The sequence below is a fragment of the Lissotriton vulgaris genome, chromosome 7 (assembly GCF_964263255.1).
Source record: "Lissotriton vulgaris chromosome 7, aLisVul1.2, whole genome shotgun sequence".
NCBI classification, from domain to species: domain Eukaryota; kingdom Metazoa; phylum Chordata; class Amphibia; order Caudata; family Salamandridae; genus Lissotriton; species Lissotriton vulgaris.
The window spans coordinates 1,768,196,782-1,768,215,948 of record NC_141695.1 but is presented as its reverse complement, the minus strand read 5'-3'; the positions used below and the strand labels follow the sequence as shown (position 1 = coordinate 1,768,215,948).

At 47.9% G+C, this 19,167-nt stretch overlaps 1 protein-coding gene across 1 annotated transcript in view; it reads left to right on the top strand.

Annotated features, from left to right (window-relative positions):
* Positions 1-19,167, top strand: part of LOC147706628 (cell adhesion molecule CEACAM6-like) — an 83,140-nt gene that overhangs the window by 20,262 nt on the left and 43,711 nt on the right. The window lies entirely within an intron of this gene.

Below are 19,167 nucleotides of genomic sequence, written 5' to 3'. Positions count from 1 at the left end.
AATAGATCTTTGCTGTTGTGTGCTGTGTTGTCTAGGCGGTCTTTGAAGGATTCCCTTTTGGCGGATATGATGAGGTGATGGTGTCTGTTGGTGGCGTTCTCGTGGGCTGCGTAACTGTCCGGTGTCTGTTCACTGTGCCATTTCTTCTCTAGTTTTCAGCAGGTTTGCATGGAGGCCTGGAGGTCCTCGGTGAACCAGCTGGGTTTCTTGTTGGTGTGTCTGCTGGAGGGTTTCCTTATCAGGGCGAGATTTTTGGCGCAGTCGTCGATCCACTGTCTGAGGTTGCGGGCGGCGGTGTCGGGGTCAGTGGGATCGGCGGGTGGGCTCCGGGTGAGGGTGGTGGTTAGCTGGTCTTCGGTGACTTTGATCCAGCAGCGGCGAGGAATCTGTTGGGTGTGGTGGTGCATGGTGGGTTTCCGCAAGGTGAAGTGGATACAGCGAGGGTCGGTCCAGTGGAGTTCGGTGGTATGGCTGAAGGAGACGTGGGAGCTTGTGGAGAAGATGGGGTCAAGCGTGTGGCCAACAGAGTGGATGGGTGTTGTGACAAGCTGTCTGAGTCCGAGGTTGTCAGTCAAGGTGGTGGAGTTGGTGTTGTTGTTCATGAGGTGGAAGTTCAGGTCACCGAGGAGGATGTAGTCTGTGGAGGCGAGGGCGACTGTGCCGACGAAGTCGGCAATGTAGTCGCTAAACTGTGGCTAGGGTCTGGGGGGTCTGTCGACAAGGGTTCCTCTGAGGGTGGTGTTGGGATCGGTGTGGATATGGAAGTGCAGGTCTTCGGCGGTACTGAGGGTGTCGTCGGTGCTGGTCGAGACTCTGAGAGTGTTCCTGTGGACGATGGCGATTCCTCCTCCGGTTCCGTTTGTGCGGTCCCTGCGGGTGATCTTGTAGCTATCTGGGACGGCTATGGCAATGTCGAGTGCCGAGGAGGGGTTCATACAGCTCTCCGTCAGGAAGGCGACGTCTGGGGAGGTTGAGTCGAGTAGGTCCCAGAGTTCGATGGCATGTTTGCGGGTGAAGCGGGTGTTGAGTAGAATGCATCTGAGGTGGTTGCGTTTTTTCACGGTGGGTGGATTGGCAGATCGGTTGCTGGTGAAGCTGCGGTTCTGGCAGGGGAAGGGTCCTTCGGTGCGCTTCGGGGCAGCCAGGAAGCAGGTTTGTGATCAGCCGGTGTTGAGTGCATGGAGAGTGCTGGCATCGTAGCTGTGACGGGCGTCATGATGCTCGTGGGGGCCTGGGGTTTTGGCGCTGGTCGCAGTCCAGGCACGAACAGGCGCAGATGGACTTGCCTTAGGCATGCCTTCAGCGCGCCAGCGGCGTGCCCGCTGCTCATCCGCGCAGCTACCACAATATAAGGGAGGAGCAACTGGGAGTTGGGAGGTGGAAGTGGGGCTTCGAATGGGCAAGCTGGGGGTGGGGTCGCAGGGGAAGCAGTGGCGGGAAACGAGTGGAAGCGGGATACAGAAGACAAAAAAAGCTACACAATCAGGAAAACAGGAAAAACAGGGCAGGAAAATACAGGAAACAGGACAGTGGCAAAATACAAATAATAAACAATACCAGGCAGGGCACAGATACAGACGGCAGAACGAGCGCAGTGAGCAGCGGGCCTCGAACTTCCAGCAGCAGTGGGGCTTGAGGGGCACGACACGCAGGTGGTGCTGTGCGGCGTGGGGAGCGGCCTAACCTGTGAACAGTGTCAGGGGTCGCTCATCTTACCATGCAGCGGTCGCCATATAAGGGAGGAGGGAGGTAGGAGCAGCTGGGAGGCGGGAGCGGGCGGGAAATGGGCGAACAGGGGGGCGGGCCGCATGGGACACAGGAGCGGGAAATGGGTGGCAGTGGGATACAGAAGACAAAAAAAGCTGCACAATCAGGAAAACAGGAAAAACAGGGCAGGAAAATACAGGAAACAGGACAGTTGCAAAATACAAATAATAAACAATACCAGGCAAGGCACAGATACAGACGGCAGAACGAGCGCAGTGAGCAGCGGGCCTCGAACTTCCAGCAGCGGCAGCAGTGGGGCTTGAGGGGCACGACACGCAGGTTGTGCTGTGCAGCGTGGGGAGCGGCCTAACCTGTGAACAGTGTCAGGGGTCGCTCATCTTACCATGCAGCGGTCGCCATATAAGGGAGGTGGGAGGTAGGAGCAGCAGGGAGGCGGGAGCAGGCAGGAAATGGGCGAGCAGGGGGGCGGGCCGCATGGGACGCAGGAGTGGGAAACGGGTGGAAGCGGGATACAGAAGACAAAAAAAGCTACACAATCAGGAAAACAGGAAAAACAGGGCAGGAAAATACAGGAAACAGGACAGTGGCAAAATACAAATAATAAACAATACCAGGCAGGGCACAGATACAGACGGCAGAACGAGCGCAGTGAGCAGCGGGCCTCGAACTTCCAGCAGCAGTGGGGCTTGAGGGGCACGACACGCAGGTGGTGCTGTGCGGCGTGGGGAGCGGCCTAACCTGTGAACAGTGTCAGGGGTCGCTCATCTTACCATGCAGCGGTCGCCATATAAGGGAGGTGGGAGGTAGGAGCAGCTGGGAAGCGGGAGCGGGCGGGAAATGGGTGAGCAGGGGGGCGGGCCGCATGGGACGCAGGAGCGGGAAATGGGTGGAAGTGGGATACAGAAGACAAAAAAAGCTACACAATCAGGAAAACAGGAAAAATAGGGCAGGAAAATACAGGAAACAGGACAGTGGCAAAATACAAATAATAAACAATACCAGGCAGGGCACAGATACAGACGGCAGAACGAGCGCAGTGAGCAGCGCGCCTCAAACTTCCAGCAGTGGGGCTTGAGGGGCACGACACGCAGGTGGTGCTGTGCGGCGTGGAGAGCGGCCTAACCTGTGAACAGTGACAGGGGTCGCTCATCTTACCATGCAGCGGTCGCCATATAAGGGAGGTGGGAGGTAGGAGGAGCAGGGAGGCGGGAGCAGGCAGGAAATGGGCGAGCAGGGGGGCGGGCCACATGGGACGCAGGAGTGGGAAACGGGTGGAAGCGGGATACAGAAGACAAAAAAAGCTACACAATCAGGAAAACAGGAAAAACAGGGCAGGAAAATACAGGAAACAAGACAGTGGCAAAATACAAATAATAAACAATACCAGGCAGGGCACAGATACAGACGGCAGAACGAGCGCAGTGAGCAGCGGGCCTCGAACTTCCAGCAGCAGTGGGGCTTGAGGGGCACGACACGCAGGTGGTGCTGTGCGGCGTGGGGAGCGGCCTAACCTGTGAACAGTGTCAGGGGTCGCTCATCTTACCATGCAGCGGTCGCCATATAAGGGAGGTGGGAGGTAGGAGCAGCTGGGAAGCGGGAGCGGGCGGGAAATGGGTGAGCAGGGGGGCGGGCCGCATGGGACGCAGGAGCGGGAAATGGGTGGAAGTGGGATACAGAAGACAAAAAAAGCTACACAATCAGGAAAACAGGAAAAATAGGGCAGGAAAATACAGGAAACAGGACAGTGGCAAAATACAAATAATAAACAATACCAGGCAGGGCACAGATACAGACGGCAGAACGAGCGCAGTGAGCAGCGGGCCTCGAACTTCCAGCAGTGGGGCTTGAGGGGCACGACACGCAGGTGGTGCTGTGCGGCGTGGAGAGCGGCCTAACCTGTGAACAGTGACAGGGGTCGCTCATCTTACCATGCAGCGGTCGCCATATAAGGGAGGTGGGAGGTAGGAGCAGCTGGGAAGCGGGAGCGGGCGGGAAATGGGTGAGCAGGGGGGCGGGCCGCATAGGACGCAGGAGCGGGAAATGGGTGGAAGTGGGATACAGAAGACAAAAAAAGGTACACAATCAGGAAAACAGGAAAAACAGGGCAGGAAAATACAGGAAACAGGACAGTGGCAAAATACAAATAATAAACAATACCAGGCAGGGCACAGATACAGACAGCAGAACGAGCGCAGTGAGCAGCGGGTCTCGAACTTCCAGCAGCGGCAGCAGTGGGGCTTGAGGGGCACGACACGCAGGTGGTACTGTGCGGCGTGGGGAGCGGCCTAACCTGTAAACTGGGTCAGGGGTCGCTCTATGTTTCCTCCTATACCTTTCTCAATATATATACTACCACCACTCTCTGACTCATCCCAAACCTCATTCTACTACTATGATCTCGCTAAGACCCTTTCTTGAATCTTCCTGTCTCTATCTCTCCTTGATGCACCCCAATCCTTATTCTTCTACTAGTACTATATCTTTCAGTGACTAGAATAAAAAGCAAATACTCACATTTTGAAGGAAATTTTTGAGAGTGTAAAATGTTTGTGCAGTTGAATTAATGGATTGCCTGTCCAGGTGGGGCGAGTGTAATTTGCGTAGTCGCGCTACGCAAAGCGCCGCAAATCGGTAAAAAATCTGTGCAAGCATGCAAAAGGTCCGCGAACACGCGGAATTGCTTGTTCCACCCGTTCGCGATGCTTTTTTCCTGTTCGCAAATGCTGTTTGCGTGCTTTGGGGGAAATAACTCGCGAACACGCATTTTGAAAGAGCGAACAAGCAAAAAATTACATGAAGCTCCGGATCGTGGAATTTTTGGCAATTCCTCTTTCTCCGCAGAACGCACAATTACCCAAAGTCCACAAAAATAATCAAGCGGAACGGAATTTACCACCCAGGCCTGCGCTTGAGGTAAATAATTCCTTTTCTGTCTTGAAAAACATTAGGGGCTTATTTGAGCAAGCTATAATCACCTGGGTATACAAACAAAATATGTTTGTCCATTCATAAACCCATTGTTTCAATAATCTCACATGAAACAAATGATGAACCTAAATGGAAGGCTAAGACCAACTAAGGTCAAAACCACCCAGGCAACCCACCAAGGAAAGTAAATACTGCAAGTAAGTAAGAAAGTTCATGAGTAGGCCCAGGGAAATGTAATCTTCCTAGAACAAACATTTGCTTTCTCAATATTTTATAAGCATCTTTCGTGAGGAACTGCCTGCAAATCTTTCTGGCATTCTTATTATGTACAAAAAACAGTTTATACTAAAATTACCTAACTCTGCAGCGGAGAGTCCCATACATAATAGCTGAATTATTTCAGAATCTAGGGATTGAAAATGATCCTCTAATGACTTAATATTCTCTGGGTATCTGCTCCTGGATACTATGATTGCTCTACATAAGTTGGGCACCTGGTGCAAGGAAGTATTTGGTACAAATACAGCTCCCTTCAAGAGACTTGCCTAGGATAATACTTCAAAACCTTTGAGTCAAAATGATTTCTTGGCATGTAAGTCATCCATGCTTTTCTGGGCACATTGTGCTTGCTGGGCTGAAGCAATGAGGGTCTGCTATGAAATGCTGCTTCCCCTCCTGACCTTGCCATGGTATCTGCAGTTCAGAGATGAGTGAAATGGGTAATCTTTTTCTTTTTAAATTTAGTGAAATTGCATGAAAATTTGTGAAATTTCAATTATGTATCAAAATGTGGTTTATCAATATCTCACATCAATTTTTTATGCGAGCATGGACCTCCCTTAAACAAGTCATGTGAGATCCCAGCAGGATCCTGGTAAGGAGAGAAAATGTCTCTTGGGGAGGCACTTTCTAAGTGAAGCAGCCCTCTGCTGCTGAAGCACAAGTTTGTGCATGCAGGGTGCACATTTGAGTAAAGAAACGATGGACAGTGTGGAATGCCAAGGATTAAGAAAAAATAATAATGCAATATATGTGAATTTCACCAACATAACTAAAATTGTGCCCCAGCTTACAATAACAATTGAAGCTTTGTGAGAACATCTATTCAGAGGAGTTATTAGCAGTATCACAGTGTCTGCAAGAAAATCAATGTCTTATAATTGACATCATTTTTTTTGTTCTCTGCCACGTTAGCGAGGAGGACCAACTTTATGCAAATCTTTCTTAGGCCCGCCCTGCCCCGCTAGGATGAGGCCCATGTGGCCGGTTGGGCCGAGTCCAGTCTGAATGTGGCAATGAAGGTTCAGGCATGTGTCACGCTTTCTGGGCGTAGTCAGTGAGGCAAAGCTTCAGGTTTGTGGCTCAGCGAAAGAGGGACCCACATCTGGAAAGTGGCGGACTGGAAGATGGCCCTGGTAGTTACCAGTCGCTGAGATTCATTCAAGCATTCCACCTATCCCTCCGTGAGCTGTGTTCGTGGCTGTCCTTCAGTAGTGAGGTTCCGTGACGGTTCCGTGACGACTTGAACCCGTGTTTTCAAGTTTGTCGGAAATACATAACATTAGTATCAGCGAACCGCAAATGATCCATTTAGCATATCCTGGTGTTTTCGCTACGTTACGAGCAAGAGCACTCCTGTTATGAACACATTTCTGATCTACCCATGGCATCCATCTTAGATCATGGCCGCCATTTTGTGTTTCCTTGCCCTCACATATGCAATAGCCTCTGATCACTTCATTCACTCCACTTTGATTAAGGACACGTAGTCCTAACCGGAGATTCACCTCTTACATGACACGTGCACCTTAAACCAGATCACGCTGAAGCTGCATGACTCGACAAAGGCTGCCTCCTCTGCCCGAGGCCAGCCCACCTGAACTGGTTCTCGTGTCCATTGTCCCGATCATGATTAGGCGGCCGAAGCCGGTAGCCTTGCCCATTTACAACCCACAAACATCTCTTATCCCGCTTTCCTATCTTTTGCACCTGGCTCTGCTCCTTTCCTTCTGGGCCTTTATTAGGGGGAGGTAACGAACTTTACGATGAGGCGGTCCGGCTCTTGAATGCAATATTGACAAGGGATTGTGATGGACTAGTGGGAACCCCTCTTCGTGATGTTTGGTATCAGATATTATCGACAGTTCCTGTGTAACGCCAAATATTTATTGTTTAGAGACACAAAGGTTTGGGAGTGTACCGACATGTGAAATATTTGCCTAGAGCATAAATTTTGGTATATAAGGAGCAACCCTCAATGTACAAATCGAACAGGCTCCTGGGTACTGACCGTGTGTAGTATCTATGACTTCTGTGTCCCTGCAGTAATAAACCTTTGGTCTTTGACGCCACCATCGAGAAGCCCGTGTTTCTGTTCATTTGCGCACCAAGGCAGGTGGAACTCCGGGGTCTTTGGGTGTTGTTCCCTGACACCTCTGGACGGAACCAAAAAGTCCAGAACTCCAATTGGCGCCCAACGTGGGGTGACGTCATTCGGTACCGGTCCAAAAGCCCGAAGAGTTCGAGAAGCTTCGTGTGAAGATTCCTGAGGGAGGCGCCCCACTTCATCGATCCCGGCATATCGCAAAAGTGGCCCTGAAGTTCTCTTCCACGAGGGTTCCCGTTCAGGACGGCTGCAGTGGGCCGTTGCCTTGACCGTCGCCCTGTCTTGGACCCGAGGTGCAGTCTTAGTACAGCGAAACGTGACGGGTTTCTCCTTGGTGACGTCTTCAGTGCCTCAGTTAAGTATTTAGTGATAGCTAGCTGGTTACTTTGTGAGGATTGTTAAAAATCCTTGATCGGTTCTTGGTTTGGTTTAGTTTCGTAAGATTATCACTAGTTGTTCTGGTTACGATAATCTATTTGGTTCAGTTTTGGGTATCGATACATTAGTTTGGTTTTGGTAGGCCTAAGTTCTTGGTTCAAGTGCACATATCTGTTTTCGTGTTTTGTTTGTTTTGTGTTCCAGACTGAAAATGGTAAGTCGGAAAATGTTGTCTTGTTTTAGTTGCAACAGTGACTCACAATTAGAGGATTCTTGTCTGGTTCCTCCGATTGGGACTCCCCTTTATGATTTATACTGTAAGTATGGTGTGGGTCCTATAACTTATAATGAAATATGGGTCCGTTATTGTAAGAAGGATGGTGTCCTTAGTTGGCCACTACATGGTAGTTTTGAACCCGAGATCCTTGATAATTTAGAAGCGAAATTGTTTAGGAAGAAAGCCCGGCCGGCAATGTTTGATTCTTTCCGTTATTGGCGAAAAGAATCCAAACAGAGAGAAATGAAAAGGTTGAAGAAAGAACAAAAAGAGCAAGAGGAGTTAACTCTAGAGCAAGCGACTAAACAGTTGCAGGCTAACGAGTGTGAGAAGGCCATAGATGTAGCCATTAGAGAGCATAACTTAGCGATTGACAAGTGCTATCCTGCCTTGCCATCGAAAATGGCTAAGATACTGGAGGATTCCGAAAACGATCCTCTGCTATCTTATCTGTTACGGTCGCCTCCACCGTATGCACAAGGTGCTACGGCTCCACTGATCCCGAATGTTCAATTGCCGGTTGCTGGACAACCTGGTGTTCTTGTTCCTCAGAATCAAGTTCCTGTACCTCCTGTGGTGAATGTAAATGTTCCTACAGCTCCTCCTCTTCCTGCACTGCCCGCTCCTATACCTACCACTGTACCTACTGATCCTCAAACTATTTTCTTCGATACTCCTACTGTTTCGTCATCTATTCCTACCTCGACTGCATTCTCTATGTCTGCGAGTGTACTAACTCCACTTTCTGTTCGTCGAAGAATCACTGATTCTGTTACTAATATGCTGTCTCCTATATATAAAACCTTGATTAAGACTCCTACTCCTGACTCTGTTCAGAGACGGAGTCAGCTTCCAAGTACTGAAGAACGGGGAGTTTTAGACTCCACGGCTCTCAGATGGATTTCGAAGGGTAGAAGATATAGTACGAGAGATGTATTAGATACATTTATGCAATGGAAAGAGCCAACGCAACGATACGTTTTTGATGAGATGTGCTCGTTGTTACGTGAGGAAATAGAGGAAGATGATGTTGAATCAGACTTGGAGGATTTAATTAAGGTGCAAAAAGAGTTTGCTGCTGGAATGATAGTGGGTGATAATATAAAAGAAGCGATGGAACTTATTTTAAGTTTTAGGAATGATCCATCTCTTCGTTCACCGAGAGATTTAGACAAAGGTAGAATGAAGCTAAGTCGCCAATATCCTATGAGGGAGGTTCCTCCAATTTGGCGCGAAGCTGTGCAAGCTGATGCGGTTGCTGGTATTGTGGCCACTCCAGCACAGTTCCAACGGGTGTGGATACATATTCCATGGAAGCGAGCAGAAGTGTTAGCAGTGAAACAGGCCTTACCAGATCCACGTAAGAATCCAGCCGGATATTACAAGGAATTGACACAGACAGTTGAGGCTTGTATAATGAACTTAGCCGACATTGATATGTTGTTTGGTAATGTAGTTCCACAACCAGTGTGGGCTAAAATTCGTAGAGAGGATCATCAGGCTGCTTTAGGTGGTGATTGGGCAGCTATCACTGCAGCAGATGCTCAACAAATAGGTGGTGCAAAACCCGAACCCCTAATTGCTAATCTGCCAGGTAGAATAATTGATTTAATGAAGACTTTGATGCCAGCATTGCGTGTTAATTGGGATAAATTATCCGCATGCAAGCAGAAGAAAGACGAAAGTGTCTCCGACTTCTTCACGAGGTTCGAAGAGACTTTTGTAGACCATAGTGGTCAGGATATGAGCACTGAAGGAGGACAGAGATTGTTTGTCGATAAATTTGTGCATAATTTGTTACCTGAATTATGCAATAAATTAAAGGATTCAGAAAGTGCGTGGGCTGTATCTACGACAGCGCAAATACTTGCGACTGCGCAGTACTACGAAAATAGGGATAAAGAGGAAAAGGAAAAATCAGAGAAGAAAACGAAAGATTTAAAAACTAAAGTTCTTTTACAGCAGGCATATCCGCCTCGCACGAATCAGGCTAATATGCAACAGAATTCGTATCAAAAAACAGATTATAATTCGACCAGGCCTCAATACCAGTGGAATCAGTGTGCGTACTGTAAGAAAGAGGGTCACTATAAAAATGATTGTCAAATCTTGGCGCAAAATAATGCGGCAGCAGCTCAGAGAGGTCGTGGTGGTTATGCACAAAATTCTAGAGGACGAGGACGAGGTGCTATGCCTCCGCAAACGAATGATCGTCCTTCTAATCACTTTGATCAACGAAATGTACAGTCAGCTCAACAGAATAGATCTCAGCAATATCTTGTTGAGGATTATTGTGAAGTTGAAGAGGGTTTTCAACAAAATGGGTACTAGGACAGCCATGGACAGAGAGAGGGAGTAGTATCAGTTCCAGTGGATCAGAGTGGGCCTTATGTCGCAGTAGCAACATCAGGTGTAGTCGAACCGTTTCTGTTGGATACTGGTGCCGCGAAAAGTTCTATAATTCATGCGAAACTCCCTGGCGCACCTTTGTCTGGCTCAACAAATGTTTCCGTAGGTTTTTCAGGCGCCCCTGTGTACAACCCGATATCTGGTCCTTTGTCTATTTCTGTTGGACCGTGTCAATTGAAAGCACCCTTAATTTTGACGACAGGTTGTAATGAGAATCTGCTTGGTTTAGATTTGTTAAAAAGACTATATGCGACATTGTACTGTTCTCCGGAAGGAGTACAGCTTACTTTGGGTAAAAGACTCACCTCTCCGATGTACTTGTCAATGGACGCACTCCCGCCGGAGCTACGTTCACTCCCTGATTCTCTTTGGGCGACTGGTCCCAATGATGTAGGTCTACTAGAAATTCCACCATATGTAGTAACTTTGAAAGCGAATGTAAAATTTCCAAGAATTCCTCAATATAAAATATCGAGTGAAGGAGAACGTGCACTTTTACTGATTGTGCAAGATTTGATTAAGAAAGGTGTGGTTGAAGAAACGCGAGGAAATATTTGTAATAGTCCTGTATTGCCGATCTTGAAACGAACAGATCCTACAAAGCCTCCAGTCTATAGGTTTGTCATAGACCTTAGAGAAGTTAATAAGATTGTAATTCCGCAGTTTCCTGTAGTGCCAGACATTACTGCCTTGTTAACATTGATTCCCGCTACAGCCAATTGGTTCTCAGTCATCGACTTGAAGAATGCCTTTTTCAGCATTCCGATAGCCGAGGAAAGCAGAGATATTTTTGGCTTCTGTCTAGGAGGTCGAAGCTTCAGATTTAAACGCGCTCCACAAGGCTATTGTGAAAGTCCATCCATTTACAGTCAAGCTTTAAAAAGTCAGTTGGATTCTTTTGTCCTTCCTCCAGGTTCTGCCCTAGTACAGTACGTAGACGATCTTTTGGTGGCTGCCGATGACAAGGAAACTTGCAAAGCGGCTACGATTTCACTATTGCATCATTTGTCTAATTTGAATCATAAGGTGTCACCTTCCAAAATGCAATACTGCTGCCAAGAAGTAACCTACCTAGGTCACCTCTTGTCAAAGGAGGGAAGGAAGTTGACCCCAGAAAGAGTAAAAGCAATTACGCAAATGAGTGTTCCACGCACACAGAGGGAAGTACGTGCCTTTCTAGGTATTACCTCCTACTGTAGGCAATGGATCCCAAATTTTTCACTTTTGGCAAAGCCACTGGTAGCTTTGACTGGGAAAAATGTTCCGAGTCCGGTGCCATGGTCTGATGAATGTCAAGAGAGCTTTACTGAATTACGAAAAGCCTTGTGTTCAGCTCCTGTATTGGGCACACCTGATTACAGTAAGCCATTCACGCTCTACGTTCACGAAAGAGAAGGTTGCGCGTTGAGTGTCCTGACACAGAAGTTTGGTGATAAACAACGCCCTTGTGCGTATTTCTCATCAACATTAGATCCGGTAGCTAGAGCATTGCCTAGTTGTTTGAGGGCTACAGCGGCAGCTGCGGCTTCCATTCGACAATCTGCTGGTTTGGTGATGAACAATATGCTAGTGGTCATGGTTCCTCATGCAGTGGATACACTCATGAACCGAACGAAGACACAACACCTTACTAGTGCGAGATTATCTGGTTACGAGCTGACGTTATTAGCGAGTCATATTCAGATCAAAAGATGCAATGTATTGAATCCAGCAACACTGTTGCCGACTGATCTAGAGTCGAGTGATTCTGAGCCACATGACTGTTATTTCAAGACGGAGGAAGAGACAAAAGGTCGTATCGACTTGAGAGATACTCCTCTATCCGACCCGGATGGTACGCTGTATGTGGACGGGTCATGTTTTAAATTGGAGAATGGTGATGTGACTGCTGCTTACGCGGTGACGACTTTGAAGACGATTGTGGAGACTGCAAGAGTGAGTCAGAATTCTGCCCAAGCTGCAGAATTAATAGCTCTTACGAGAGCGTGTGTTTTAGCTGAGGGAAAGAGAGTGAATGTGTTTACAGATAGTCAGTACGCATTTGGCGTGGCCCATAGTTTTGGCCGGTTGTGGAGAGAAAGAGGTTTCATTACGTCCCATGGGACTAAGATTCAACATGGTCAGCTAGTTAACGACTTGTTGGAATCTTTAACCTTACCGACTGAAGTTGCGATTGTGAAGTGCAGTGCTCATAAAGCAATCACGGATGATGTTGGTCGGGGAAATGCCTTTGCTGATGAAACAGCTAAACAGACAGCTAGAGACATGATGAGTAGAATGTATGTTGCTACGTCTGCAAGATGGATTGCTGAGTCTGGAATGTGTGAAGACACAATGGAAAGTGTGAAAGAGATTCAGAAAGAAGCGACTGAGGAAGAGAAACGCGTATGGAGAGAAAGTACGGGCAAATTGGACTCGAATGGATGTTGGATCGATTTGACAGAACAGCAGCGTTGGATGTTACCTGATGCGTATGTGCTTGCAGTAGTGACGATGGCGCATGGAGTGGCGCACATAAGTTCTAAAGGGATATGTAAGATGTTAGCTCCGGTTTGGAAGAATGAGGGAATCAGTAAGTGTGCAGAGAGAGTGGTGAAAAACTGTATGGTGTGCTTGATGCATAATCCTGGCAAGGGTACTCCAACTCCAGCTGGTCATTTCGCTCCTCCTTCCTGTCCATTTGAAGTGATTCAGTTAGACTTCATTCACATGGAACGCTGCAACAATTTAAAATACGTCCTAGTGGTGGTTTGTGCTTTTTCCAGGTGGATAGAAGCATACCCACTAAAGGACAATACTGCTCTATCCACTGCCAAAATTCTTCTCAAGGAATATTTCCCTAGATTTGGAATGCCACGGATTGTATGGTCAGATAACGGAAGTGAGTTTATAGGGAAAGTTATGCAGAGTGTGTGTGCTGGTCTAGGATTGAAACAAAAATTTCATAGTGCGAACCATCCCCAGTCAGCTGGTCTAGTGGAGGGTTATAATGGCACCCTCAAGCTTAAAATAGCCAAAATACAAGCATCCACAGGTTTGGCTTGGCCAGACGCACTTCCTTTGGCCTTGTTATCAACGAGAGCAACAGTGCATTCTAGAATAGGGCTTTCTCCATATGAGATTGTTTTTGGCCGCCCGGCAAATGTCTGGGGTGTGCCAAGGCCTAAACAATTTTGCTCCATTGAGTATCCTATGTTGATAGACTACCTTTACGACTTGACTGCTAAATTAAGTCTTATTCATCAACAGGTTTTTGATGCTTTGCCAAAGCCTCCGGAGAGTCCAGGGCATCAACTGAAACCGGGTGACTTCATAGTGGTCCGGAACTTCGCGAGGACAAAGAATCTTCAGCCTCGCTACATCGGCCCCTTCCAAATCCTACTGGCAACGAGGACAGCTGTACGTGTTGCTGGCCGGAAGAACTGGATCCACGCTTCTCATGTAAAGCGTGTTCCACTGCCGCTGCCCTACGACGACTGGGTGAAGAAGGGAATTGGTGCCTCCGAATCTGAATTAACTCCAAAATTTGTCCCTTTCAGCGATGCCAATTTGATTTCTGACACTTTGAAACTTGACTCTCCTCCTGAAAAGACTGTTTTGAACATTGAACATTTGTCTCCAGCATCAAAAGAAACTTTGCCATCTGCGAACTTAAACTCTACAACAACTGCTAGTGATACACTATTTTCCGATCAGACAGTATCAGCGAAGCAGAAATACAACCTTAGAAGCCATAAAACGAACTAATAAAGCAGGCAACTGCATATTGTGATTTTGATATTTATATACATTGGACTTTTTTGCTTTTCAGCCAGGAAGTTTGCTATTGTTTATTGTTTTTAATAAATTGCCTTGCCGTCTGGGTAGCCGTAGGGTCGTGGCTGTGTGCCTAGTTTGAATTTGCAGGGGTCTGACACAAGGTCGATCTTTCTGTTAGTTTTGGGAACTCCCAGGGCTGACAGAGGCATTTTCATCTACGTACACATCATCAGTGGTCGCGAGCGGATTGTAGAAGATGGAACTTCCTGCGCTGCAACGAAAGAATGTGATTTACGTTCGCAGAAACAGACTAAATAGAATTCTTCACAGCAAATGTTTCTTGATGCAGTGTGCCATTACATTTTTGATTGTTTTAGCAACATTGGTGGGTGGAATTGTCTTTAGCATAAACTTGATTTTTGTGCCAGTTTCTACAGTGCCTCCCCTTGATCCTGCTATTTCTACTGTTTCTTCTATACACTCTTTTCACTCGTTTCCGGAACATGAGCAAGCTCGACGCTCAGAATTCATCAACAACACTTTTGTACAGCTCTTGCACCAACACCAACTGGTAGTTAACATTACAGACTGCTGGGTGTGTGGCTTAATACCTCACACTATGGATAAAGGTATTCCCTATCTGGTTTTACCTTTTAGCTACAATGGATCATTTCAGGCCCTTCAAACCATCTTTGCTTATGCCCTTGAAACCTATCCTCCACGTCCACCACGCTCCACTAAATATAACTCTGCCAACAAAGCTTTAGTCCAGGGAATTATTGACATGATCAAGGACGTCAATAATACTCCATCTTACCCTAGAGACGAATTGCGAGTATATTTAAGTTGGAATACTTCAGAGTATCGCCTTAGTTTAGGAGAAAGCAAGCGTAAAAGCTCAACTCCAATCTGGGTCGTACCTCACCGAGGTCAGGTCTGTTTGCAAGGTAACGGGAGAAATCCGAGAGCTCAGCTAGGGAGAAGTGAGTGCGTAGAGACTTATGTGTTTCCGGCTAACTCTTCCCCTGCCTTCCTTACTGCTAGGGGTACCTACTTCATCTGTCAAGACAGAGCTTATACATGGTTGCCTGCCGACTTCTCAGGATCATGTTATATTGCTCGATTGTTGCCTCCAACATACACTGCTTCGCCGGATTATTACAGAACAAGAGTAGCTAGAGGTGTTTTCAGCAAGGAAGATACCGCTGGTCAGGAAGCTGGAGACTTCTTCAAAGGCTTCCTTCCGTTCTGGGGGCCTATGGCCAATAGTAGAAACATACGTCAGCTAACACGGGTAGTTGAATCTACTATTGCCGAAACTACTGGTGCCCTTAGCAATCTGACAGCTGAGCTTCAGGCGGATAGACTCATGACATTGCAGAACCGTATGGTTCTAGATGTTATCCTTGCAGACCGAGGTGGGGTATGCCGAATGATCCAATCGAGCTGCTGTGTCTTTATTCCTAATAATGCTCCAACAGTTTACGAGGCGATCTCTAAGTTGCACAATATTTCGGATTCCATACATGTAGATGAGGGAAACTGGTCCTTTATGGAGTGGGTTTGGACTCTGATCTCAGCGTGGGGATGGAAGGTTCTACTGGTCATTGGTATCATCTTAGTATTCCTATTCTCATGTTGTCTGATTATCCAGTGTGGTCCTGCTCTGTGTAGTCTTTGTGCTGCAACCTGTTTTAGGAAACCACCTGCATTTGGAGAAAAGGCACGAGAAAGGATGATGATACAACAGCATGTCACTGACCTGATGAGCATAGAACTAGATTCAGACATAGATTGAGTAATTGCCTATGTAAGGGCAAAAGGAGGGTCTGAGGTTCCGTGACGGTTCCGTGACGACTTGAACCCGTGTTTTCAAGTTTGTCGGAAATACATAACATTAGTATCAGCGAACCGCAAATGATCCATTTAGCATATCCTGGTGTTTTCGCTACGTTACGAGCAAGAGCACTCCTGTTATGAACACATTTCTGATCTACCCATGGCATCCATCTTAGATCATGGCCGCCATTTTGTGTTTCCTTGCCCTCACATATGCAATAGCCTCTGATCACTTCATTCACTCCACTTTGATTAAGGACACGTAGTCCTAACCGGAGATTCACCTCTTACATGACACGTGCACCTTAAACCAGATCACGCTGAAGCTGCATGACTCGACAAAGGCTGCCTCCTCTGCCCGAGGCCAGCCCACCTGAACTGGTTCTCGTGTCCATTGTCCCGATCATGATTAGGCGGCCGAAGCCGGTAGCCTTGCCCATTTACAACCCACAAACATCTCTTATCCCGCTTTCCTATCTTTTGCACCTGGCTCTGCTCCTTTCCTTCTGGGCCTTTATTAGGGGGAGGTAACGAACTTTACGATGAGGCGGTCCGGCTCTTGAATGCAATATTGACAAGGGATTGTGATGGACTAGTGGGAACCCCTCTTCGTGATGTTTGGTATCAGATATTATCGACAGTTCCTGTGTAACGCCAAATATTTATTGTTTAGAGACACAAAGGTTTGGGAGTGTACCGACATGTGAAATATTTGCCTAGAGCATAAATTTTGGTATATAAGGAGCAACCCTCAATGTACAAATCGAACAGGCTCCTGGGTACTGACCGTGTGTAGTATCTATGACTTCTGTGTCCCTGCAGTAATAAACCTTTGGTCTTTGACGCCACCATCGAGAAGCCCGTGTTTCTGTTCATTTGCGCACCAAGGCAGGTGGAACTCCGGGGTCTTTGGGTGTTGTTCCCTGACACCTCTGGACGGAACCAAAAAGTCCAGAACTCCAGTAGGACCAACCATAATCTTCTGCTCTGGCCAATGTTCATATACTTCAGACTTTCAATCCGGAGCCACTGACACAGATTAGAGGTTAAGGTTCAAAGACGCCCAGAATTGAGGAATGGCAGCTTTTACAGTAGGAAGCAAGGTTGAACCTGTTACGAATGATTGTAAAATGTTTTGTAATTTTCTTATATTGTGTTAGAAGTCATGCCTTTGTGATCTTCTGGAACAGGTGGGTTCTTTTCTTTCCAGTGAAGTGCCACTGTGAGACGTTGGCCTGGTATATAATGCTCACTAATTCTTAGTGATCACCTTGTACCATGCCAAGCAACCCTTATGAAGATTGGTTGTAATTCAACCTTGTAGACCAGTTATCCTAGTGGTAACGTGGACAAAGCAGTCTTAGGCTAAACTCTGAAAGGCATGTGAAGCCAGCTGTATTACCATGCACAACCCCCTTGAATACCAAATGAAAGGACACCACACAGATATATATTGAAAATATATATTGATTTATTAACTATAAAATCCCCTGGACTCTTTATGAGCACAGAAGCACAAGCGATAAATCACAAGACAGTTTAAAATACACAAAAGTTGCACAATATGGATGAGCCCTAGGGGCCACCTAAACCATATACTAAGAAAGTGGTATAAGAGATACCAATCAGAAAGGGAACAGGCCTAGGGCCTTGGGAATCGCTGGAGCTATTCGAGACTAGCAGTGACTAAGTCGGGAAAGGCCCGCGGGACTCGGGTGCAGTGTTCAAAGTGCACGCACTTTCCAATGTAAAGTCTATGGTGCGTAAAAAGTACAAAGTTAGATAGTTAGGAACCTTCCGAGTGACCTAGAATGCTGAAACTTAAGACACAGGCCCTTGAGATGTGTACCAGTGTAGGAACACCGGCGGAGCTGAGTTACCTCACCCAGAGGAAGCGGGTGCACAGGGTCGAAGTAGTGTCGGGTTTCGTCACGCTGGTCGATGGTGCTTGGAGCTGAAGATGCTGCAGGCGGCTCGATGTGAAGAGTTCCGGTGGATCCAAGGGTGGATCTGAAGTTGTGAAGACCTGAAAGCAGAGGGGATAATGTTCAAAGTCACTAGCCAGTGACTACCGTGGAACCAGATTGGAACCAGGCGATGTCGGGTGCAAACAGGCGTTGTTGGGTAGCTTCTCTCTGCAGCCACGTAGACACCGGGGGTCGAGGACGTCCAGGAGTCGGTCACGAGCTGTCCCACGCAGGCTTCTACCTGTTGGCGGTGTCGGCGACCTGATCGAAGCAAACAGGCCTTGGCTAATGCAAGCCACGCAGGAATCGAAAGATGCTTAACACTCGGACCAGCAAGGTCAGAGCGAGTGCTCCTTTTCACAGGAGCTTGGGTAAGTCTGGAGCAATCAGACCCGCTGTGTAGTTTGTCGGTTTCGTTGCCAAGATGGCCGCTGACCACGTGGCTAGTGGCCGGGATGGCGCGTCGAGTGGCACAATGCAAAAAGGCCCCATGCAGATCTTGGAGATGCTGGAGGGCTCTTCTTCGGTGCAAGGGCTGCTCGGTGGTGGGGGTTCTCAGTCCCCAAAGCACAACGTGGAGGATGCCTCAGATGCTGCGCAGTCAGCTTTTCGAGTGTCTTCCAAGAGGTCCGGTCCCACGTCACTCGGTGCCTCCACGGGTCCCTTCTTTGCAGGGACTGTGGATCGGGCTCTGAGAGGTCTGGGGGTCTGGTTCTTGTTGGGCTCTGGGCTCGGGCTCCGGCAGGAGGCGGCGGCAAAGCAGACGTCGAGTTGCTGGTTGGTGCCTGTATTCACAGGGTGGCCACTCCTAGGCCACAAGGGAGATTCTCTTCAGTCTTCTGAGCGGCAGAATGTCAAAGTCCAGTCTTCTTCTTTGTTTAAAGTTGATTCAGGATGATCTGCTGTGCAATGGCACTGCTCCCACTTTTATTCCCAATCTGAGGGGTGGATCACCTACTAGGTCCCTCTTCTGGGAGGAACCAGGAAGGGGGGCGGTTACACCCCCTTTCCTTTGTCCAGCTCCTCGCCAGGCCTGGGTCTGGAAAGTCCCAGGACCGGTTTGGACTGGCCTATGCACGGGACACCTTGTGTGCCCCGGGCATGTCTGATTCTATTCAGCCCTGTCCTACCCAATACACAAAACCCTGTCTGGGGTGGTGCTCGCACCTCCCAAGGCAGGAAACCCTTTGTCCAGGCCACCATCTGCCGAGTTTCGGTCAGCAGCAGGAGGCCAGACTCGTGTCTGTGGTGGCAGCATCCATTTTGTGATGCTGAGGCTCGGGTTAACTTTAACCGGGGTTAAGGCTACACACATGTCGTGTCCCTCTAGAAGGGTGGAATGCTATCCCCGTCGACAGAACTGTCGAGGGGATAGTATTCCAATTCGTATGACACCTTACTCGACATGTTTTGATAAAGCCAAACCAAAGATAGCATTTAACCGCGAGGATTATAATGCACTTAAGAGTATATGGTATGGCAATATCCCGGAACAG